Source organism: Mytilus edulis, chromosome 14 (assembly GCF_963676685.1).
Source record: "Mytilus edulis chromosome 14, xbMytEdul2.2, whole genome shotgun sequence".
NCBI classification, from domain to species: Eukaryota; Metazoa; Mollusca; class Bivalvia; order Mytilida; family Mytilidae; genus Mytilus; species Mytilus edulis.
Window position 1 is genome coordinate 48,067,389 of NC_092357.1, and position 26,480 is coordinate 48,093,868.

The 26,480-nt window shown below is 29.5% G+C and overlaps 1 protein-coding gene across 8 annotated transcripts in view; it reads right to left on the reverse strand.

Annotated features, from left to right (window-relative positions):
• The window catches only part of LOC139503029 (alpha-1,6-mannosyl-glycoprotein 4-beta-N-acetylglucosaminyltransferase-like), an 81,282-nt gene that overhangs the window by 28,843 nt on the left and 25,959 nt on the right, over positions 1–26,480 (reverse strand). For 2 of the 8 annotated variants that reach the window (XM_071292695.1, XM_071292698.1), the window contains exon 2: positions 1,086–1,150. The exons of 2 other annotated variants lie outside the window; for them this stretch is intronic. The gene's annotated coding sequence lies outside the window, so the exon portion shown is untranslated. Of the gene's footprint in view, positions 1–1,085; positions 1,151–4,580; positions 4,696–6,742; positions 6,925–26,480 lie in introns of those variants that run through there. 4 more of the 8 variants (XM_071292697.1, XM_071292705.1, XM_071292694.1 and 1 more) reach the window with 4 other exon arrangements.

Sequence of the window (26,480 nt, forward strand, 5' to 3'; positions counted from 1 at the left end):
GACCATAACCCCCAAAATCAATCCCAATCTTCCTTTAGTGGTTTTAAACCTTCTGGTAAAAATATATAGAGATCAATTCACTAAAACTAAAGTTAATGTCCGGAAACTAAATGTGTCTTCGGACGACATGATAGCTTTACACGACGCAAAAACAATTTTGCGGTCGTTTAAAAATACATTTCTTATCTTTTAACTAATAGAACAATAATTTTAAATTCCAATAGATAATTATGGCTGTCTTATCCTAAATAGACTGTAAAAACAAGACGTACAAGGAATTCGATCTTTGCATTAGGAAATATATTCCTTTATTCAAAATAGCACAAACTATTATTTTTAAAGTCAATATTTAAACAAACTGATTCACATTTCATTCAATTAAACATTTTAGTATATGTAACATGTGTAATATCATTTCACTGATACTTTGTCCTCTTTAATGGTTATTTTTTATAATCATATAAACAATAAAACAAAGCTTTCTGATTTCATTTGAATATTTTTATTTAACCAATGATATTCTAAGGAGGGTGTTCAAATGACGTACTTTGCAATATTTTCTTTAATACCAACGATAAAGGAGTTTTGTAATTGAAGTACATGTATTTAAATACAGTTAATAAACTATCCTTTTTTTCATCACAGTCATACAAACGCATGTAAACAAGTTATTTGTTGCTAAAGTAATGACTTGTCTAGAAGGATAATTTCGGTAGATACATAATCAATTTTACGCCTGTCCCAAGTCAGGAGCCTCTGGCCTTTGTTAGTCTTGTATGATTTTTAATTTTAGTTTCTTGTGTTTAATTCGGAGTTAAGTATGACGTCCAATAATACTGTACTAGTATACATATTTTAAGGGCTGTTGTCTGCTTTATGGTCGGGTTGTTGTCGCTTTGACACATTCCCAATTTCCTTTCTCAATTTTATATGAGATGAAGATTTCGTAAAGGAAAAATCAAAATAATCTATATACTAAACTTCCAGGGAAATTCAAAACGGAAAGACCTTTATATACTAGGAAAACAAAAGCTAAAATGCACCAAACGAAAAAAAAAACTGTCATATAAGAATACATTTCTTACCTTTTGACAATGAACAATAAATCTAAATTCCAATTGATAACTATGGCTGTCTTACTCTAAATAGACTGAAAATAAAAATCCGTACAAGGAATTAGAGCTTTGCATTAAGGATATATTCCACAATTAAAATTCGCACAAAATATTAATTGTTAAAGTCAATATTAAAACAAACTGATTCACATTTTACTCAATTAAACATTTCAGTTTATGTAACATGTGTAATACTATCTATTAGTTAACATTTTACTGATTCTAGCTTATTTTATGGTTATTTTTCATAATCATATGATTTTATTTCGAGTAAAATAAGTGCGTTTTGTTATTACATCTCATTAGTTTAAATAAATTAATTATGTCTGCACTTAGCTTTCCAATTGACATTTTTAAATAGGAAGGTTAAATGGAAATACACTTATCATAGATACCAGGATTAACTTTTGTATTTACGCCAGACGCGTGTGTCTTATACAAAAGACTCATCAGTGACGCTCGAATCCAAAAAAAAAAAAAATAGAAAAAAGGCCAAATAAAGTACGGAGTTGAAGAGCATTGAGGACCAAAATTCGTAAAATTTTTGCAAAATACAGCCAAAGTTATCTATTCCTGAGATAGAATACCTTAGTATTTCAAAAAGTCAAAAGTTTTGTAAACAGTTTTTTTTATTTTTTTTATTGATATGACCATATCAATGATAATTAATATCAATACAGAACTGCTCACTACTGACTGGGCTGGTGATACCTTCGGAGAATTAAGACCCCAACAAGCAGTGGCATAGATTTAAAGAGCGACTTTATCATGATTTCTATATATGAAGAAATAACATAAAAAATGTGGTACACAATTATTAACCTGCATGGTATAATATTTTAAAGGTAAAATCACAAAAATACTGAACTCCGAGGAAAAGAGGTAGAGCCAATTTGCCGGCGATTTGTTTCATTCGATTAGATAGGTAAATCATGCTTTAAATAGCCCGATAGATGTTAATTATAGTACATGAAAATACGTCACATCATTTATTTTCATACCTTGAACAGGTATTCCTACAAAGACAAGGCCAAGGCTATTGATTTTTTAATATTGATTTTATTTTATTATTAACATCCTTTATGCAAGGTGCCATACCACGTAACATGCCAAGGAGCCAAATAACATGGAACAAATTCAAATCTTGATTTTCTCATTCTAAATATCTGTCTTTTAAGGTTTTATCGCCTATAAGATAAGATAAGATACTACATGTATATATTTTAACCCGAGAACATTTTACCGTCAGTTGGTCATAGATCACCCTGTGTTACTTACACATGTTATATTGCCTTTTCTGTCATTTTAACAAATCGGACCTTCGTTGTGATACAGATGCAACAGCTTCTTGATGTTTTACCTTCAATCACGATTTGTAGTGTAATTGATTGTTCTGTTGTGTTGTTTTATTTTCTGATGACTTAGGTACCGGTGTAGGGACGGTGGTAAATATATCAGTACTAGTATCTAAACAGTTTGTAAATTGGCGACAAAATTGTTGTTGACTGCATTTGTTACATATAATACCATGTTCAAAAAAGGTTTCTAAAAATAGTTTGTGTTGTTTTGAAACTTGTATACAATGGCCTTATTTTAAGTTATGTGTATATAACACCCGCAACATATAGGTTTCATTGCTATAGAATTAATTCTCGTGTTATTGGTTATGTACAGGCCCCTACATCAGTTTGACGGCAGTTGGTCCTTGAATATATGTAATAAATGTAACCACATGGATATAAAGTAAGTCAAGAGTATGGATAGTCTAGGAATGCACACAATAAGCAATACATTATTTTTTTCTTTGATACATGTAAAATGATAAACTAGTAAACTATATAGTCAAAATGAACCAGAATGACTCTATGAATTAAGCAAACATCCGAAAAAATATGATAGAAACATTAAAATTTAATATAACAACACAAAAATGCAAATATTCTGAGCGAGATTCGAACCCTTTCTTTCAAACCATCATTTATTAGTAATTATGTGCTCTACTAATGGAGCTACGGCGATGCTTATACATATCTCTCTTATTAAGCAGCTATATCGGTACAATTTATCGATGATACAATTTTTTCTTTAAACAGTTGTTTTTTATGTAATGAGGACACTCTAAACCAATTTCATTTTTGAGGGAACAAGTAGTATGAATAACAACAGTCATAAAAAGCATAATTTTTTTTTGGTTTAAAATGTCCTTCTGAGGGGATTCCCTGTTTTTCTCACCTAAAAACACCTGAAAATCCGCATATTGGACTTTCATCCTTTTTTAGGGTCAAATTAACTTTTGATCACACATGTCATAATATATGTAAATCGAGATATTGATCAAAAAGCATTTTTATTTTTTGTTTTTATAGTAAATTTTATTCTTTCTGCACTTTTTGAAATTGGCCCTTCTGTGAAAAAAATCATCGGCAAATTGGCCCTACCTCTTTGAAACGGACAGTCAAAAGCTCATACACATCTAACGAATGAACAAAAACTGTCATAAAAGTGTAGACCACATTTTAAATGTAACTTCGAATACATCAAAAAAATATTACTGAGTTCATATATTTCAATTCATTATTCCATTTTAAGGGGTAAATTATGGAAAACGTTCTTCACTTCACGGGCACATGACAAAAGCGTGTCCAATAGTAATTTGACATTTTTGATATAACCATATTGCATGGGCATCATATTGACTGATAAAATTTTATCATGAATATAATAACAGGAATCAAGCAGCAGAAAAGAAGGTGAAACATAGCTTTTATTATATAATATTGTGTCTTTTTCATTTTGAATCACTTGTTATCATTAGTATGACATTAATTTTGATTGTTCTGCTCCTGTGGGCTTTGTGATTATCAAAAAAATATTTGGTTATTTGTTTTTTTTTGTGTAATTATATATAAATAGGTTATGAAACTTTAAATGTGACAAGTAAATTGTTGCCGTGAAGACATTTTCTAATTATCAGAACTCTTTTGGATCGAACGCACCAATATATGCATTGACATTTTTTTTTATAATAAGTATAGTCCTAACGTCATATTTAAAACAAACAACTTTTAGTTCTGTTAAATTAAAATAGCATGTATACATTTGTCTGAACAATTCTCAAAAATTGACAATAAATGTCCCGTTTGTGGTGCTCGAGGCAACACAAATATGTTATAATCTAAAATCTTACAAATTTAGAGCTTATAAATCTAAAATAACAAAAGTATAGGCAAAGCAGGACAAGGAATTAGAGCTTTGGATTTGGGAAGATATATTCCTTAATTTATATTAGCATGTACTTTTAATATATTTTTTTCTCACACTAATTTCTAAATTAATTTTTAACTGTCCGATCTGAATTACTGATTGTACATGTCGTATCTATAATTGGTACTAGGGTGTGACGAATCGAGGCACTAATCTTCATATTAAGGAAATAACTACAACAGTCCAATTATTTTTACTTACAGTTCAATCAAATGTAAAATCAAGATTAACAGTAAATCACTTGTAGTTGATTCGATTTGAAAAGAATATAAACGATTTCTTTTAAAAGTCGTTCATATGTCATCTATCACAATTTGTTTTTTGTCAAAACGTTGTAGACGTTTATACAGTTCAAGGGTGTTATTATATCTTTTTGATCAAAAATAATATAGGAGTATTTCAATTGAAGTATTTGACCCGAAGGTCATTATTTAAAAGATGATGTTTATTCATTAAAAACACATGTTGTTTTCTTCAATCAATTGATAGTGCATGCAAACATTATTCCTCTCCAATGAAACTATTCAGAAATAAATCGATAGAAACATAACAGAAATACAAATCGTGATTTTTTTTCTCACACCATTCATTTAAGATGCATTCGAGTCGGTCTTTGCTATCACATTTTTGTTTTAAACACCCCAAATTATTGTTTTTGTTATGATACACATGCGACTTTGTCACTTTAATAAGTATACCATGTAAATAAATATATTGAATGCAACATTACTTATCTGTTCTTGCGTTTATTTGACCTTTTTTTTTCTGGTTTAAGATTTGGGTAAAAACTTATTAACAGATATATCACGGTTCAATCTAGGCAAATGAAGTATAATTGTTGTTCATCGATAAAAGTAGTGTACATTGTATTTCCGGTCTTCTTGTCCATCTATATGTTTACTTTGGTTTTTTTTCTCTGGTTTAAGATTCAGTTTTAAATTTTAAAAAAAGTATTACCCGGATCAAATGAAATTATATCTATTCATCGAATGGATTATATATATGCGCAGAGGAAGTTAAATATGCAACGCACATAAAAATGATAACCATGCGTTTTATCTACAATAAATATTTTTAATTTAATATAAAGAGATGTAATATGACTGTCAATAATACACTATCCAATTTAGTCTAAAAAAACGCGGTTAAAAAATATCATTTTCCACTTACAGAGCAGCATGCCGAATCTTTGGCACTTGAAATGTTTCTACTTCACTCAATCTAAAGAAGGGTGATATGTAGTTCTGGTGCAAATGTTTACATTCAAAGCACATCATGTGGTGTCCAAGTAATTCATTGTTCACAATTTTTTGGCCAATATAATCACATATTCATTACGGATTTGTTTTGTGGAAAAGGTAATTGAAAATCAAAATTACAGTCCTTAATTGTCAAAAAATAAAATTATCATAAAATATTCGGCCTGGAAACCAAATTATCACTATAAAAAGACCAAATATTCACATTATCAAAAAACCCAAGAGCAGGCTCACAAACCTAAATGATGTCCGATCCTCTGTTTAAAAATAACAAACTTTATCAAAGACAAGTCTAAATGATAGTTTATAAATATTGGAACTTAAAAAGCAGAAAAAGGTAAAGGTCTACGTCTTCGGCATGATTAACAAATAGGCGGGAACTGATACCCTCTTGACTTTTCATAGAAAAAATAACAATGATTTATAACAGTTTCAATGTATGTAATAAATTTATAAGAGAAAAACAATGTGCCTGTTAGCGAGAACAACTTTATTACCTCTTCAACAAAATAAAAAAACAAGAGTAGCAAACACCAAAACACAAGCGAGTCTAAATTTGATTTTTTTTTTTTATCTTAAACTAGGTAATATATATTTTCAATGGAATTTAATAATGCTTGAAGATACGTGTTTAACCAATTCCTTTAAATATTTTTTCGTATAAGATGAATATGATTTGATATCTGACCGTTTTTGTATTTAAAATAAGTAGACAAAATGATTTGGATTTAAGGAATTTTGAGTCAGCGAAAGGCCTTCAAAAAGATCCTATTTCCTATAGGCAGCTATAAAAGGCCCCAAACATGACAAAATGTTAAATAATTAAAAAGATAAAAAAAACAAAAAAACAAAAAAACAAAAAAACAAAAAAAAACGGGTAAACATATGACCTGATTTATGACAAAACAATAAACATTTAAAATGTATTAGACGGAAACCAAAATCTTGACTCATCAGATTGGGACGATACACAAATCAAAAAATTACATCAGGAAAAACTGCAAAAAGATTCGTTCTGAGAATAATCCAATTTACTGAAAGCTATTACAAACAAAAAGCATCATACTCTTTTTTATTAAAAAAATTGATCAGATAAAATCCTACCTTTTTCTAATAAAATGATCTCCAAATGTAAATGTTCGAGTTTCACAGAATAATTCGGATATAATCACAGGATATTGGTTTCTAGGGTCAAATGAGTTTGCTTGAATTTAAAAAAACTGATTCACATTTCATTTATTTGAATTTTCTCACGTCAGTTATGTATTCCATAACATTTAAATAACACTGTGCTTTCTTTTTATCTGTGTTTTTTTTAAATATTAATTATGTAATTAAATATTAAGTCAACCAAGGTCGCGACTTACTTCAATTTTCTTATTCAATTATATTACTATAATATGTCAGATTTATAATTGATATTTCAACAAGCATCAGACATTCTTCATTATAGGAATATTCATAAGGATTAAAAGGGTGTGCTATTAAATCATTTTGCATGGATTAGCGTTATAATACACATGAATAAGGCAACAGTAGTTTACGGCTGTAAAAAAGTCACAGATCGATTGAGAGAAAACAAATCCGGACTACAAATTAAACCGAGGGAAACACTTCAAATATAATAGGAAAAAAAACGGAACAACAGAAACTCTGAATTGCAACAAACATACATAGAAGCATGAGATGAAAATAAGTTCGATGTGAGAGAAGTATAAGAATCATTGTTGTTTTAGGGGGGAAAATGAAAGACTACAATATTGAAATAGGGAATCGCTATCGAGTATGATAGTAAAAAAAGATTCAAATTTATAGAGCTTCAAGTGCAGATAAAATTTATATATTCATTTCAGGCTCCAAAATTATTGAAATATTATTATAAACAAAAGGAAATTTAGGTACATTGAAAATCATAAGCAAACTAAAGAAAATATTGTTATGAATAATAAAGTTTTACGGTATTTAGAATATAGCTTTAACATGGCAATTTCCCGCTTTTTTATTCTGAACTTTTAAACGTTGAAAATTATTATCTAATACACAAACACAAGTTTACATTTTTTAAATATTCAAAACAATAAAGCGTACTGCTTTAACGTGACCCTGTAAGCAATTCAAGATACCAAGATGAACTGATTATATTTTTATAAAACAAGCAATTAAATGACCAAATTGTTGCATTGATTGTTGCTCATCGGTGGCAATACATACCATGTTGTTTTAAACATTTATTCAATGAAAATAAAGCAATTTAAGGTTTGTTATATCTATACCATTTCAAACAAAAAATTATAATAGGATATCTTATGTGTGCTATACAAATAATTATTACGTTTTAACGATGTACATCATGTGTTTACAAAAGGCATAAAAATAACAGTTTTCATCATACCTTATCACTTACTTAATCATTCCGTTCAAATAGGCACTCCTATCTTATTTTCTTTATATCTATTTAGTACAAAATTATAAATTATTAAAATTTTAAACAAAAGTTTTTATGTATTTGGAATTGAAAACTGTTTTTAATCGTGGTTGAAAAAGTGACAGTTATTTATTTATTTATTTATTCATTATTCTTCCACGATATATGCAGTTTATATTTCGTTTGTGGTGTCCTTTTTAAAACACGTCGTGGGAGGTATCTGTTGTTACTCTGCAGTTTACATGTTGTAATTTACTACAATTATATAATCTATTTACTAGTATGTATTTCTCAGCGCTGATTGAGTGTTTGATTGTTTGTACTATATACCTGTCACGTAGTATTGTTATTTTAGTGGTATGTTGGTTTAGCATTGTCATATAAGCGGAAGGTCTGGCTAGCCAGAAAACCAGGTTTTACTACTATTTTACTGTTCCATTCTGGTAACGTTAAATAAAGGAAACAGTAGTGAACCGCTGTTCGAACCTTTATCCCTTTTTGCTTTTGTATAAAGGAACACTCTTCGACGATATTCAGAAATTTGAAATTTGCATAAAAAACTAAGTACCTGTTGTACCATTGTGAACGTTATTCCAGCACTTGAAAATGAGTATCACATATCTATACTTTGATCATGAAAAATATGGAATTGTTCATTAAAGTTTAATAGAACGATCTAATCGCACAAGTTATATCGTAACTATATAAACAATTAAGTCGTAAAACTAACGTTTATCACTAAATGATCCTTCAAAATTCATAAAATAGTGAAATGCTTCCTCCTACAAATTAAGTGGTTAACTCTATTGATTTTATTCAAATAGCTTATACCGTCTAATCAAATTCAATAACATTATGTAACATTATGTATCTTATAAGTTGTCCTTCAAAAATAATAGCTGAAAGCAGAAAAGCCGTTGAATTACGTATCAAAATTGAAAGACACCTATTACGTTTTAAAACTATTTTACAACGTTGCATTAAAACCCATCATATCAATGTTTGCTACCGTATCATTACAACGACTTATGTTTTATATGTTTAATGCATATAAACACATTGTAATATAATATCCATAAATATAATTGTCAGATAAATCATTTTAAATAATTTTATTGATTACACTTTCAATTTATTTTACAGATATTAAAAGATGCGGACATTTTCTTATTTACATGTTTTGAGAGGGATGCAAGGAGCTGCTTATGCCAATTTATAGTAATTGCAATCAATTGCTTAGTTATTGACCAAAAAATAGAAGATGTACTCTTTATTTAAATTTTCAGTGAATGAATAAGCCAATATGAAAATAATTACTGATATTGATTGATTGACTAGGGTTTGCTTTACGCCACATGAGCGCAAAAAGGCCATATCTCGGCGATAAAATTGACATTCTATAAAATAAATGACTCCGTACCTGCTGATTTTTTTTCTAGCACTCTGCGATCAATCTATACTTCCGTAAATAAGATAAGGAATTTTCCAGTGAATCTTAAAGAACTTCCTTATTGTAAAACTAATACTAAAAATATTTTGATTATTTGATGTCTTATCACTTACACAATTCTTCTAAAGATTTTCGAACGTTTTCTAATTAATTTTAATAAACAAGGTCACTCATCAGTTAAAACGTGTGTCCTCGTCTAGCTTGCACTGTGTTATAGCAACTCATTATCGTAATGTAGATGAATTTATTAATATTCTAGATTTTTCTAATATAATCTAAATAAATCATTAAAACAAGACATGTTACCAAAACGTTAAAGCATATTACTATCTAAATTACATGGGGGATTTATATTAATATTCCCTTCAAGTAATGTTGACCTTATAGAACCTAAGCCAATTTTGAAAATTTTGTGCAAATACATTTAAGGTTTCCACGCTCTAATGTTTAATTAAATTTACATTTCTAGAAACTGTCTGTTTATCTGGGGAAAGTTATATCAGCATTCTGATAGTAGTTTCAATATATTCACCTTTATAATTGAAAACAAAACTTTTCCATATGAATATATTTAAGAACATTCTTACCAGCTAACTTATATACCATCATAACTATTAACTATCTAAAATATTTTGGTGATTTGCAGTCCAAGTTTATACTTTAAGGTGGTACCTAACACTACAGGGAGATAACTCTGTAAAGTCAGCTTAACGTTTTAATTACGTTGTGTTGTAAAGGGAATATTAAGCTTCTCAATGATCAACATTGGTGTTTGTCAAACTGCTATATAACCAGTGTAATTTTTCTGACAAAACGGTTGGTTCAAAATTTTTGAAATTTTTATATTTTTGTTAAAGGGTTAAAGTCAATACTTTGACAAATTTTTATGAAAATTAAACGAGCCAAATTAATTTTAGTGAAAGTGTTGGGTACCACCTTAATAATCACTTTAAAATCATAAATGGTTGAGTGCTTTGGTCAACTACCTTCTAGCGTCATAGGAAAACTTAATGTCGTGATGTCACTGAATGTTAAGTCATTATAGAAGAAAAACAGTCTCGAACCGGTTTACTGATGATTTGTATTTTAAAATTTTAAGATAAGCTTGCGATGCATTTATTGATTTTCAACAACTTGTTTTTGATTTAGTCATTCAACTTCTTTAACTCGTGCATCATGATCACTGATACGTATTTTGAGAACTTCTGGCGTAAATGTTAAAAGCCTGGTATATTTGATAAGGTTTTAAAAAGATAGAAAGATTAATAATCTAATTAGCAGCATTTACCAATCATTTTCCAAGGGAAATGCCTTTATCCATTTAAGAATATAATAGTTGTTTTCTTTTCGTTTCGTTGACTGATATAGTCGGGCGTTTGGTTTTGTCCGATTTTATGAATTTTGCCCTGAAGTTTGGTATTCTAGTATTTTTTTCTTTTATTTTGCAGTAAAAACCCCTTTTCAATGAAAAACAGACGATTCAAAAAGCTAGATTTTTCTAAAATAACCTAAGTAAGTCATTAAACAAGATATGTGACCCAGATTATTATCTAAATTACATGGGGGGGGGGGGGGGGGGGGTTTAAATTAATATCCACTTCAAGTAATGGTGACCTTGTAGAACCTTAACGAATTTTGAAATTTTGTGCAAATACACTTAAGGCTTCCTCGCTATAATATAGTCAGGCGTTTAGTTTTGTCCGATTTTATGAATTAAACCTGTATTTTGGTATTTTAGAAAATACTGTTTTTTTTTAATCTAGCAGTAAAAACTCCATTTCATTGAAAAACAGATAATTCAAAAAGCTTTTCTTATAGGACCTGAATTTAAAAGCTTGGGATAACTTCATGTTCTCTAAAAAAAAATATACATGCATAATAAATATCAGAAGTGCTCGCCAATTTTAGAGACATATGTATGGATTAAATAAATAAATAAAACATAGATTAAATAAATAAATTAAATATAGATTAAATGAATAAATTAAATATCGATTAAATAAATAAGTTATAAAGACCGAAAATGAATTCTTCTGGGAAATCGCAAAAGCGTATACCATAGCATTGTGATCGGTTTGACAGCAACGACCCTAATGAGCCATTTCAGACTATTTGTAATTTTATTGTTCATACTCCAAAATTAAATTAACGTCACATCATTGGTTGAATTCCCATTGTTTATGACGTTTTTAACCAATCATGACGTTTTTGTGTAAACTTTTGAAAATGTTACTCATAATGCATTAGATTTTGGGTACATTGTCACCAGTAGGATTTTCCAAAATTATTTGGGTTAATTGTCCTCGATTATGTACAGTCATTAACCTTCTTTCGATTTTCTGTTATCGTACCTAAATTGTGATTTGACTTCTTAATCAAATTACAGAATTAGATTCAAATTCATGTACTTTTAATTCTTGAAAAACAGTCTCAACCCGGATTACTGATGATTAGTATTTTAAAAAGATAAGCTGGTGATGCATTCATTGATCTTCAGCGTTGTATGTGATTTGGCCTTCTCATATGATTGATTCATGCATCACTGAAGAGTCTTTTGAGAACTTCTGGCGTACATTACATAAGTCTGGTATATTTGATAAGGTTGTTTTAATAAGATTAAAAAATGAATAAGCTTATCTATATATAAAACCAACATATATCAATAAATTTGGAAGGAAAATGTCTTTACCCGTTGAAAAATATAACAGTTGTTTTCCTTTCCTTTCGTTTCATATAGTCAAGCGTTTGGTTTTGTCAGGTTTAATGAAATTTGAAATTTGAATTTACCTTGAAGTTTGGTATTGAAGTAAATATTTTTATGTTCAATTTTGCAGTAAAAACACACTCCACTGAAAACAGACAATTCAAAAAGCTTTTCTTATATGACCTAAATTTAAAAACCAGAGATAACCTCATGTTCTCTAATAAAACATATAAATAAATGATAGATGCCAGATGTACTTGCCAATGTTAGAGGTATATGAATAGATTAAATAAATAAAACTTGTCAAGTTATCATGACAAAAGCAGAATCGTTCTGGGAAATCGCAAAAGCGTATACCACAACATTGTGCTCAGTTTGATAGCAACGACCTTAATTATAAGCGTATACCATAGCATTGTGTTCGGTTTGATAGCAACGACCTTAATTATGAGTACCTTGTCAACAGTAGGATTATTAAAAATTAAAAATAAAAGTAGTCTAATTCATAATAAATCATATAAAGTTATCAATAAAGAGAGTGGCCAATTTCAGGTTACGTGTATTCGATAATCTAGAAAAAGTGTCTATAAAATGTTACTTCTAATACAATTTTCCCAAAAAAGTGACTGATTATAGGATATATTAAATACAATTTTCTATAGAAAAAAATAGTATAATTTATTGTAAAATTATCAACAGTGCTAAATTGAAGGTTACCTTTAATACAATTTTCAAGAGAAAGTGTCCAATTCATGGTCACTCTTTATACAATTATCTAGAAAATATTGCTTAAAGAAAGTAATCGAATTTATTGTAAAATCATCAATAAAAAAGTAGCCGATTTCAGGTAGCTTATAAAACATTCATGTAGAAAGCCTAATGTCTTACAAATTACATCTAACACAATAACCTTGAAGAAGAAGTTGATTTTATTTAAAAATATAGTAAAATAAACAGTAAAGAAAGGCGCCAATTTATGGTGACATCTAATAAAATAAATGTCCTCGATTATGTACAATCATTGACCTCATTTTGACTTTCTTGTATTGTACTTAAATTGTGAAATCATGAAAATTATCCAAATGTAAGTTCGTATATTTCAAATCTTGGTAATTATTTTGAGAACCGAACTCTATGATAAGCTTAAAGTAAAGTCCCATTCGTGCAATGAACTAATGTGTTGTTCGATCACTCGTTGAATATATTCAATCGGAATAAAACAAAATAGTCCTCAATGGTCAAATACTGCAACTCCAAACGTTGTTTTAGAAAGAACAAAAATATGGCTATACATATTCATACTTTTTGTATAATTACACGGAATAACCAATAATTCTTGGGAAAGCGATTAATAATTGATCATAAACTTGAATAGAAATGTTCAATTGTCTTTTAAAATTTTAAGTAAAGAAATGTTGAATAATTAATCGTTAAATTGACGTTAATGTTAAAATTGTTTTTAGTACATTTTGTCGAAGTTCAGATTATTAATGTTGATTTTTTTTTGTATTTTATTACATTTTTGTTATATGCTGATAAAAGAGGGACGAAAGATACCAAAGGGACAGTCAAACTCATAAATCTAAAACAAACTGACAACGCCATGGCTAAAAATGAAAAAGACAAACAAACAACAGCACACACGACACAACATAGATACTAAAGAATAAACAAACGAACCCAACCAAAAAACTAGGGGTGATCTCAGGTGCTCCGGAAGGGTAAGCAGATCCTGCTACACATGATAGCGTTGTTACTATAGCGAACAACGAAAAAGGGCTTAAACTTTTGTTAAATGCTTCATCTACATAGTGTGAAGACAATTGTATGACAGTTAATACAAGCTAGAGTAACGTTATACATTTTAGACCAACATATGTACCTAGTTTAGACTATATATATAATATAACTGCAAGAGCCGTTGCATCTTCAGCAAATGAAGCTTTATGATTGGTAATAGCCAAGTGTAAACTTTTAAGTGGTAATAGTTTCGATGTACTGTAAAGTGATATGAGAGTTTGAAGCATATATATGGGTTGTAAAAACATTTTTCTTGTAAATTCAAAACCATAGCGCCTGATTTTTTATGTCTCATTTATTGGCATTATGTTTCTGGTCTGTGCGTCCGTTCGTTCGTCCATCCGTCCCGTCCGTCTTTCCCGCCTCGGGTTAAAGTTATTCTCTAAATATTATTGTACATATAACTTATTCCAAATAAAATACTATTGAATATTTATTATTTTGATACTCCTATGTCATCTATCTGAAATATGTACTTTGGTGAAATTAAAAAAAATCTGTAATTTAAAATTAATGAAATAAGTCAGACAAATAATCTTAAAATATTGATAGAGTATGAAGCATCATTTCGAGATATTTAATGTTTAAAAAGTGGCGGGAAAAGGAAGACCCGTACTTTACATTGGTATTAATTAGGTCCCAAATCGAAAGAAAAGAAATCTAGCATCTGCTAACATTTTGGTTAATGGCCTTTAAAGAGCTAGTGAAGTCTTTTTTGATAGGGCAAAATTGGTTACACTGTATCGTAGGGAAAAAAACAAGGTGTCAGAGTATTGGTTTAAATATTTAAATGCTCACCAAACGCCTTCGGGATCCGAATCGACCGTGCGAGGGCTTCACAACCACCCAAGGTACTTCAAAACCACCTAGATAGATACATAAAGTGGTATTATGCATAGACTGGAGACTGTAATGACTAACCCCATGAAAATACGCAGTTCGAACTCTTCATATGAAACTCGTTTTTGTGAGGATAAACGATCGTAAGTTTAAATTTGAAATTTAAAAGTTATGAAATAAGTTATCTTAAGTCAACAAAGAGTGCACTACATTTCTTATGTTATTTCTTATAGATTCTCTACCTCGGACAAAATCTTCAACGAATGTATAAAGAAATAACGCTTCACGATACATACAGTAAGATATTAAATTGACTGGAATTTTAAAACGCATTTTACTGAGACTACTTTTTAGTTAAGTTAGTCTGTCGAATCATGTGCGTCTTGCAGACACAATTTCAGCCCGGTATCTATGATGTATTTATATATCTACACGGTATACGCCTGGTGATTAAGATGATTTACAAACAATAAAAACAAACCTTTCTGATTTCGGTTGATTATTTTTATTTTAACAATTATATTTTAAGGAAGGTGTTAAAATTACGTACTTTGTAATATTTTCTTTAATATCAACGATAAAGGAGTTTTTTCAATTGAAATATTTAAATTCAATTAACAAACTATCTTTTTTTCAATGACAGTCATACAAACACATGTAAACAATTCATTTGTTGAGTAGATAGTGACTTTTCTTGAAGGAAAACTTCGGTAGATACAAATGAGATGAAGATTTAACAAAAATATCAAATTTCAAGAGAAATTCAAAACGGAAAGTCGTTCGTAAACTGGCAAATCAAAAGCTAAACACACCAAACGGTAAAGGGGGGAAATACAGAATAGGTAACAGGTATGTCTCTTTAGTGGTACTCGGGGTAACAAATATACGCGATAATTTAAAATCCTATAAATTAAGAACTTATAAATCATAAATAACAAAAGTATAGGCAAAGCCGGACAAGGAATTAGAGCTTTGCATTTTAGGACATATATTCCTTGATTTATAAAAGCATGAACTTTTACTGTTCATTTTTTTTTTTCACACCAATTTTTAAATAAATTTTAAACTGTCCGATCTAAGTTACTGATTGTATCTGTCGTATCTATTATCAGTAATAGGTGCGACTAAACGAGGCAGTATTCTTCATATTAAGGAAATGACAACAAAAGTCCAATTATTTTTTCTTACAGTTCAGTCAAATGTAAAATCAAGATTAACAGTAAATAACTAGTAGTTTTGTTCGATTTGAAAAGAATAAAAACTAAATCTTTTAAATGTCGTTCATATATCATCAATCATAATTTATTTTTTGTTAAAACGTTGTAAGCGTATCTTTTCGGTTCAAGGGTTTTACTATATATCTTTTTTATCACAAATAATAAGGAATATTTCAATTTAAGTATTTGACCCGGAGGTCACTTTTAAAAGATGATTTTTAAACATCAATATCACATGTTTTTATCTTCAATCAATTTATAGTTCGTTCAAACATAAGAAATATTCATCGCCAAAGAAACTATTTACTAATAGAAAATAAATAGTTGTAACAGAAATGCAGATCAAGTTTTTTTCTCACACCACTCATTTGATAAATGCATTCGAGTCGGTCTTTGCTACATATTTTTCTTTTAAACACCCCAAATTATTGTTTGTGTTATCATACACATGCGACTTTGTCACTTTAATAAGTATACCATGTAAATAAACATATAGAAGGGAACATTAATAATCTGCTCTCGTGTTTATCTGTCCATTTGGTTGTCTTTTTCTCTGGACTTAGATTTGAGTAAAAATTGATGAACAGATATATCGCGGTTCAAATCAGGCAAATGAAGTATAAATGATCTGATAAGTTATTCATCGATAAAAGTAGGGTGAATTAAATTTCCGGTCTTATTGTCCAGCTGTATGTTAACTTGGTTTTTTTTTTTTTTTTTTTTTTTAAAGATTTGGATTAAAATTGAAAACATATATTACCCGGATCAAATTAAATTATATCTATTCATCGAATGAATTGTATAATGTGCAGAGGAAGTTACACATGCAGCGCACATAAAAATGATAATCACGCGTTTTATCTACAATGTTGTTTAAATATAATATACAAGATCTGATATGATTGTCAATGATACGCTATCCAATGTAGTATAATAGACGTGGTTTAAAAACATTCATTTCCACTTACAGAGCTACAGGCCGCATCTTTGCCACTTGCAATGTCTCTACTTCACTAAATTTAAAGAAGGGTGATATGTATTTCTGGTGGAAATGCTTACATTTAAAGCACTTCATGGGGTGTCCAAGTAATACATTGCTCACAAATTTTGGTCCAATATTATCACATATTTATTACGGATTATTTTTAAAAGGTAATTAAATAATCAAAAGTACAGTCCTGAATTATCAAATAATCATAAAATATTTGGTCTGGTAATCCAATAATCACTAAAAAAAAAAAGACCAAATGTTCACATAATAAAAAAACAAAACAAGAGGTGACTCACAAACCTAAAAGATGTCCGCTCCTCTGTTATAAAATAACAAACGTTATCAAATACAGTTACAAATGATAGTTTATTAATATTGGAACTTAAAGAGCCAAACAAATTAAAGGTATATGGAATCGATTTTAAGATATAATTCATTAATAAATAGGCGGGAAATTATACTCTCTAGACTTTTTATATATTTAACATTGACACCTATTTTCATTTTAAACTTTGTAAAAGAACAATGATTTATAACAGTTGGCTATATGTATTAAAAGTATAAGAAAAATACAATGTGTTTGTTAGCGAGCACAACTGTTTTGCCTCTTCAAGGAAAAACTAGAGAGTTCAGAATATCTGAAAGAAAAAAAAAAACAATTGAAACAAACACCAAGAAACAAGCGACTTCAAATTTGAAAAAAATCTAATATTAAACTAGATTATATATATTTCCAATGGAATTCGGTAACGCATGTAAGATACGTTTTTCGTTAATTTCTTTAAATATTTTGTCGTATAAGTTGAATAGGATTTTATTTCAGACCACTTTTAAATTAGTATTTGAGATAAGTAGATAAAATCCAAATGATTTGGATTTAAGGAATTGTGAGTCAGCAAACGGCCTTCAAAAAATGTAAAAAGATCTCTTGACAGCTATAAAAGGCTGCAACATGACAACATGTAAAAATCAAAAGAAATAAAACGAGTAATAATATAGCCTGATTTATCACAAAAAAAATGAACAATAAAAAATATATTAAACTGAAACCAAAATCTTACCTCATCAGGTTGGAACAAAATACACAAAAATTGTATCAGAACAAACTGCACAAAGTTCCGATCTTAGAAAAAATCCAATTCACAGAGAGCTATTTCAGACAGAAAACATCATACTCAGACTAATTATTTTTTTAATGAATTGATCAGAAAAAATCTTACCTTTTTCTACTAAAATTATCCCCAAATGTCACATTTTGTAAAAGTTCGAGTTTCCCAAAATATTTCGAATGGATTCACAGGGTGATGGTTTGCTTGAATTTAACAAAACTGATTCACATTTCATTGATTTAAATTTTGTCACGTCAGTTATCCATCCCATAGCATTTAAATAACACTATGATTTAAAGTAACAATGCATATCGTATGCACATAATAGAAACATTATTAAAAATAATAACGTTTTACTGTATTTAGACTATATTTTTAATTAAGCAATTTCCCACTTTATTATTCTTATCCATTTACGTTGGATATCATTACTTAATACACAGACACAATTTTACATTTTTCAAATTGATATCAAAACAATAAAGCGATACGGCAAGTTATTTAACGTGACCCTATAAGAGGGACTGCTTATCTTTTTATTTAAAAAGCAATTAAATGACAAAATAAATTATGAGAAGACAAACAATAACAAATTATTACATATCACCCGAATGATATACAAACGCAAACGCCATAAAAAAATAGTGCTAGCAAGGAAGCTATTAAACCAAGAGTTCCAAATGGTGAAGTTGAAATCATCCCTTCGTAAATTTTACGGACCCCATCACAAGTTGGTTGACCGTTATGGAATAACCGTTTCACAAATGATATCGGATATGTTCCTTACGTCGTAAATACAATCCCCTTCCCTTTCATGAATGTGACCTACCGAATAAGCCTATTTACCGGATTTGTAATCACATAAGCAACACGACGGGTGCCACATGTGGAGCAGGATCTGCTTACCCTTCCGGAGCACCTGAGATCACCCCTAGTTGCTGGTGGGGTTCGTGTTATTTATTCTTTAGTTTTCTATGTTGTGTCATGTGTACTATTGTATTTCTGTTTGTCTTTTTTCATTTTTAGCCATGGCGTTGTCAGTTTATTTTAGATTTATGAGTTTGACTGTCCCTTTGGTATCTTTCGTCCCTCTTCCAAATCCTGCAGACGGGTAAGCTGTTGCTGCTCATCGATGGCGATATATACCAGGTGGTTTAAAAAAAAGTATTCAATGCAAATAAAACAGTTTAAGCTTTGTTTTTCCATAACATTTAAAACAACAGGTTTGTAATAGGATATCTGATATGTGCTATACAAATAATTATTACGTTTTAAAGTGGTAAATTATGTATTTATAAAACGCATTAAAAGAACATCATCACGAAATTTTAAATAATGTATTTGAAATTGAAAACCATTTTTAATCGTGGTTGAAAAAATGACAGTTATTTATTTATTAATTTACAAGATTGATCGTTTATCATGTTTATATAAATATACAGTGTTAATTTCCATTTTTTAACCCAAGCGTACATTTTAGATACATAAATTGAATGAAAACTACGGTTACTTATTTGTGCATTGGGATTAAAAATTCGATATGTATCTTTACTTTCTTTTGTTTACAACTCTGTCTTGTATTGTTCTGGTCGTACTATTTCAAATATTCAATTTCATGACTGTTTCATGTGTTTTCATAAGTTTACCATGGTACTATCATATGGTTGGGTAAACAGGAACATTAGAATGATCTAGAATAGAACCCAGATAGAACCAAGAAGTTGGGTTGCCTTAACCAAACAACCCGGATGTTGAACCAGTTACCATGGTTTCGAACCAAAGAACCAAGGTTCAGAACCAGAAAACCCAGATGGAACCAAGGTTTAGAACCAGAGTGTCCGGATATAACCTAATTGCATTCGGAATTCTCATGACCTTTTATGCCTTCAATGTATTTTCCAAATCATTTATTTATTTAGTATATTTATATATAATTATTCTTTCACGATATGCACAGTTTCTATTTCGTTTGTGGTGGCCTGGGAAAAAACTTCGTGGGCGGTGTTCATTGGTATTCTGCGTTTAACATGTAATTTACTATTATATAATCGAAATACTAGTATGCATTTCTCTGTGCTGAATGTATTTGTGTTTGTACTATTTTCCTATGACGTAGTATTGTAGCGGTATGTTTAGCATTGCCATATCAACTGGAGGTCTGGCTAGCCATAAAACCAGGTTTTAACTACTATTTTCTTGAATATCATGTACGAAGACACGAGTATGGCAATTGTTATCTACAGACAGTTTGTATGAATGTTGGATCTTGTTTTTGCTGTAGTTCAGTGTTTCTGTTGTTCCGTTATTCCTTTTACAATGAGTGTGTTTTTCTCGGTTTTAGTTCGTTACCGGATATGTTTTTTGCTTTATCGAACAATGACTATTGACTAGCGGTATACTACTATTGTCATTATTTATGCCGATTAATTTGATATAAAAATAATAAATGGAAAAATTATATTCCATATCATTTGTAAAAGTCAGAGACAATTGGCCCTATTTACAATTCTTTTTAAAATTGTTCTATTAAAATGTGGTATGGTATAGATAATTATTTGGTTTTATCAGGTTATATGTTTAGCTATAGACGTTTTATATGGTGCAATAACGTATCTATGTCTTTAGAATAAAGAGATATAAGAGGCTTTTGGGAGATATAAGTAGCAATTGGTTTTATACTGACAAATATATACTATTTATGTATATTTTTTTTCAGTAAATAAGGAGGACACTTTTACGAAAATTGAATCAAAATTCCTTTCAGGTAATGTTAACCTTTACTCCGTTTTGCTTTTGTACTAAGTAACACTCTTCGGCGTTATTTACAAATTTGAAATTTGCATAAAAAATCTGCGTTCATATTATACCATTGTGAAAGTTTATCCATCACTTGAAAATGAGTATCACATATCTATTCTTTGATCATGAAAATATGGAAATTTTCATAACAATATTAAAGAATAATCTAACCACTGTTATACCATTGTGAAAGTTTATCCATCACTTGAAAATGAGTATCACATATCTATTCTTTGATCATGAAAATATGGAAATTTTCATAACAATATTAAAGAATAATCTAACCACTCAAGTTATAACGTAACTATATAAAACATCAAGTCGTAAAATTAACGTTAATCACTAAATGATCCTTCAAAAATTATAAAACATTGAGTTGCTTTCTCCTTTAAATAACCTGGTTAACCTTACTGCTATATATTCAAACATCTTGTACCGTCATAGTGAGAAAGTCAATGACATGCTTTAATGTATCTTGTAAGTTGTCATTCAAAAATGTCAAGTGAACTAAAACCCGAAAAGCCGATGTATGGCGTATTAAAATTGAAAGACAACTATAACGTTTTAAAATATCCTCAAGGTTACATTAACACCCTACATAAATGATCACAAACAATACCAGATCCAATTTATAAACAATAACAAGAAACATGATAGCTATTTGAACACGTCGCAAAAGACAATCGCGAGTGTCCTAGAAGCGTCAGCAGTTCTGTTTTCACTATTGGTTCATCCGTTGTGTTCTTATAACAGTTTAAACCCGATAAGACGTGTCCATCCGATGCGCTTTAAACAGAGGAAAGAAGGAACGGTTTAGTCGCTACATATTGAACAATTAATTCAGTGTTACTTATGACAAAGATCTTATTCCATGAATTTTCTATGACTTCAACTCAACTATTTAGAACTCACTCACTATCTAAGAAATTCGGAAAATGGTTAGGATGGAAATATATAGTCATGGTACTTCATATGCAGATACTTAGCTACTCGGAAATCAAAAATCGGAAAAATGAAATCATCTCTTTTACGTTAAGTTATGATCTAGTACGACCATTTTCTTTTTTTTTCTTCGTGAATGTCAAGATGATAAGAATTCATTGTATTAAGTGTAACTTAAGATTTGATTTTGATTCAATTGAATGGACTTAGTGGCTATGCTACCTCATTATATAAAATAGATAGTCAGTTAGAACAGACGAACATTTAGCTCAAATGAAAATGCAAATTGGAAGTTAAAACACCAATAAAAAAATCTAGCATTTTCAAGATTATGCCTTTGGGTTTGTTTTTGTTAAAACGTGAAAAATGTAAACAGAGAGTTTACTTCAATACATTTTCAATTAACGAATGATAAAAATCCGATTTTGTGCCTTTTGGGGAGAGATATATTGTGATATATATAAAACTTGACAACTCATCACTACAGAAGCTCAATGTGTTGATGAAATATTTCTAACGTATGCATCTTTGCAGTTCGATTTGCAACAACCTTAAAGATGAATTCATGATCAACATATTTTAGATATTCCAACGTCGATTTTGATAATAAAATTAACGGTACCAATTTTGTTGAACCAGATGCGCATTTCGACAATACATGTCTCTTCAGTGATGCTCGTGGCCAAAATATTTGAAATCCAAAGCTTATAATAAAGACGAAGAGCTTTAATCCAAAATGTCCAAAAAGTATAGCCAAATCCGTGAAAGGAATCAGAGCTTTGCATGAGGGAGATACATTCCTTAATTCATAATAATTTCCATCATTTTGTAACAGCAAATTTTAATAACACAAAAAAATCCGTATTTTCATGCCAGTACCGAAGTACTGGCTACTGGGCTGGTGATACCCTCGGGGACCAATAGTCCACCAGCAGAGGCATCGACCCAGTGGTAGTAATGAAATTAACGGTATCAATTTTGTTGCACCAGATGCGCATTTCGACAATACATATCTCTTCAGTGATAATCGTGGCCAAAATATTTGAAATCCAAAGCTTATATAAAAGACGAAGAGCAATACAATATCCATAAATATTATCGTCAAGATAAATCATTTTAGATAATTTTATTGATTGCATTTTCAATCTATTTTAAAGATGTCAAAAGATGCGGAAATTTTCTTATTTTTTTAATGTGAAATCAACTACCAGTAACGTGTCGCAAGTGACATTGGATATGTTACAATTCCGTCTTCTTGTCATTCAGTGGGAAAATATAAAAAAAATATTACATGATCAACACAACAAGAGCCACATGTGCAAGCATGGTTTACGGTTTTGGTGCATCTAATTTACATTATGATAACTTGGTTTTCGGTAATGTTAAACATCAGACGCACATTTTCTCTACAGAGGACTCGTCAGAAGCTTTCGAGTAAAAGAAATTGAAATGTAATTTCAAATACAGATTTGAATAAATAAAGGCAACAGTATTATACCGCTGTTTGGAAATCATAAACCAATTGAGAGAAAACAAATCCGGGTTTCAAACCAAAACTAAGGGAAACGCATCAACTATAAGAGGAAACCAACGAAATAAGAGAAGATCTAAAGTGAAACAAAAAACAAACGACACACATGAAACAAATCTTCCGAACAGATGTGACAAAAACCAGTTGATGGAATCTTTCATGGAATTACACTTTTGATGAACAGTTTAACAGAAGGTTAACATATTAATTTGTATTTTCTGTCAACACTCCCGTGTTGATAAAATTGAAGAAAACAACCATCATAACTCGTGTTTTTTGTAATTTCTTTATGTATTTAATGTTTACGTATTTTGATAACTTATTTTTTTCGAGAGGGATGCAAGGAGCTGCTTATGTCAATTTGTAACAATTGCAATCAATTGCTTAGATATTGAAGAAAAAAAAATGTCACAAGAAATACTCTTCATTTTAATTTTCCGCGAATAAATAAGTTCCTTAGCAAAACATGACTTATACGTTTTCCTTCAGATGATGATGATCATAGAAACTTTAGGAAATTTTGTTAAAGAACATTTAAGATTTCCATGCTATTGTGTTTCATAAAATTGACATTCCATAAAATAAGTGTTTCCGTACCCGGTGATTTTTTTCTAGCACTCTGCAATCAATATCAATCGTCTATACTTTCATTATAAAAATCGGAATTTTCCAACTAATATTTTAAAACTTCCTAACCGTTCATCTAATATCAAACTCTATTTCGAAAATGTGATGTCTTATCATCTACACAATTCTTCTAAAAATGTTCGAATGCTTTCTATTTCATTTCAATATACTGAGTAACTTATCAGATAAAACGTGTGTCCTCGCCTAGCTTGTATCGTGTATTAGAAACTCGTTATCGTAATGTAAATAAATCTATTAATATTTTATAGAAAATAGCTAAAGGATGGTTTATTTTGATTCTTACCTAATTCTCTTCTGGCTTGTATTATCAAAAATCAAATTCTAGATATTTCTCATATAACCTTAGTAAATCATTAAAACAAGATATGTGACCCAAATGTAAAAGCATATTATTATATAAATTGCATGGTGAATTTCAATTAACACCTTTCAAGTAATGTTAAACTTAAGAACCTAAGCCAATTTTGAATATTTTGTGCAAATACACTTACGTTTTCAATTCTATAATGTTTTATGAAATTTACATTTTTTAATACTGTCTTTTTACCTAGTGAAAGAAGTTCCAGCACTTTGATATCAGTTTTAAATATTTGTACCTTCCTAACTGAAATAAAACCTTTTCCATATAAATATATTTAAGAACTTTCTTACCAGCTGACTTATATCCTATAATAAGTATCTAACATATTTTGGTGTCCTGCAATCGACGTTTATAATTAAATACTAGTAGTCCTTTAAAAACATTAATGGTTAGGTGCTTCGGTCACCTACCTTCTATCGTCATAGTAAAACTTAATGTCGTGTTTTAACTAAATCTAAGTAGTTATAATAGAAAAAAGCAGTATTAACCCGGATTGATGATATTATGTACTTTAAAATTGTAATATAAGCTGGTGATGCATTTATTGATATTCAACCTTTCATTTTTTTAGATTTTATGCGTCACTGATGAGTCTTCTGGGGACGTCTGGCATAAATATTATAAGCCAGGTATATTTGATAAGGTTTTTCAATAAGATTAAAAAATAGATAGATAGATAGATAGATGGATGGATAGATAGATAGATAGATAGATAGATAGATAGATAGATAGATAGATAGATAGATAGATAGATAGATAGATAGATAGATAGATAGATAGATAGATAGATAGATAGATAGATAGATAGATAGATAGATAGATAGATAGATAGATAGATAGATAGATAGATAGATAGATAGATAGATAGATAGATAGATAGATAGATAGATAGATAGATAGATAGATAGATAGATAGATAGATAGATAGATAGATAGATAGATAGATAGATAGATAGATAGATAGATGACCGTTTAAGTATTAAAAAATAAGTAGACAAAATCCAAATCATTTGGATTTCAGGAATTATGAGTCAAAAAGATCTCATTCCTTATAGACAGCTAGAAAAGGCCCCAACATGACAACATGTAAAAATAGTTAAGAGAAAAACAAAAAAAAACAAAAACAAAGATATGACCTCATTTATGACAAAACAATAAACATTAAAATTATATTAGACTGAAACCAAAATCTTGACTCATCAGATTGGAATGAATTTGCATCAGGAAAAAACTGAACAAAGATTCGTTCTCAGAATGAGCCAATTTACTAAAAGCTATTACAAACAAAAAGCATCATACTCTTTTTTATTTAAAAGATTTATCAGAAAAAATCTTACCCTTTTCTAATGAAATGATATCCAAATGTCTCTTTTTTTTAAATGTTCGAGTTTCACAAAATAATTCGGATATAATCACATGGTATTAATTTCTAATGTCAAATGAGTTTGCTTGCATTTAAAAAAACAGATTAACATTTCATTCATTTGAATTTTCTCACGTCAGTTAGGTATTCCATAACAATTTAGATAACACTGTGATTTCTATTTATCTGGGTTTTTTTTCGTTTTTTTAATTATGTAATTATATATTAAGTCAACCAAGGTCGCAACTTACTTCAATTATCTTATTCAATTATATTATTATAATATGTCAGATTTCTAATTGATATTTCAACAAACATCAGACATTCTTCATTATAGGATTATTCATAAGGATTAAACGGGTGTGCTGTAAAATCATTTTGCATGTATAAGCGTTATAATGCACATGAATAAAGGCAACAGTAGTTTACCGCTGTTCAAAAGTCACAAATCGATTGAGAGAAAACAAATCCGGGCTACAAACTAAAACCGAGAAGAACACTTCCAATATAATAGGAAAAAATCGGAACAACAGAAACACTGAATTGCAACAAACATACATAAAAGCATGAGATGAAAATAAGTTCGATGTGAGAGAAATATAAGGACTATTTTTTGTTTTAGGGGAACAAATGAAAGACTACAATATTGAAAGGGGAATCGC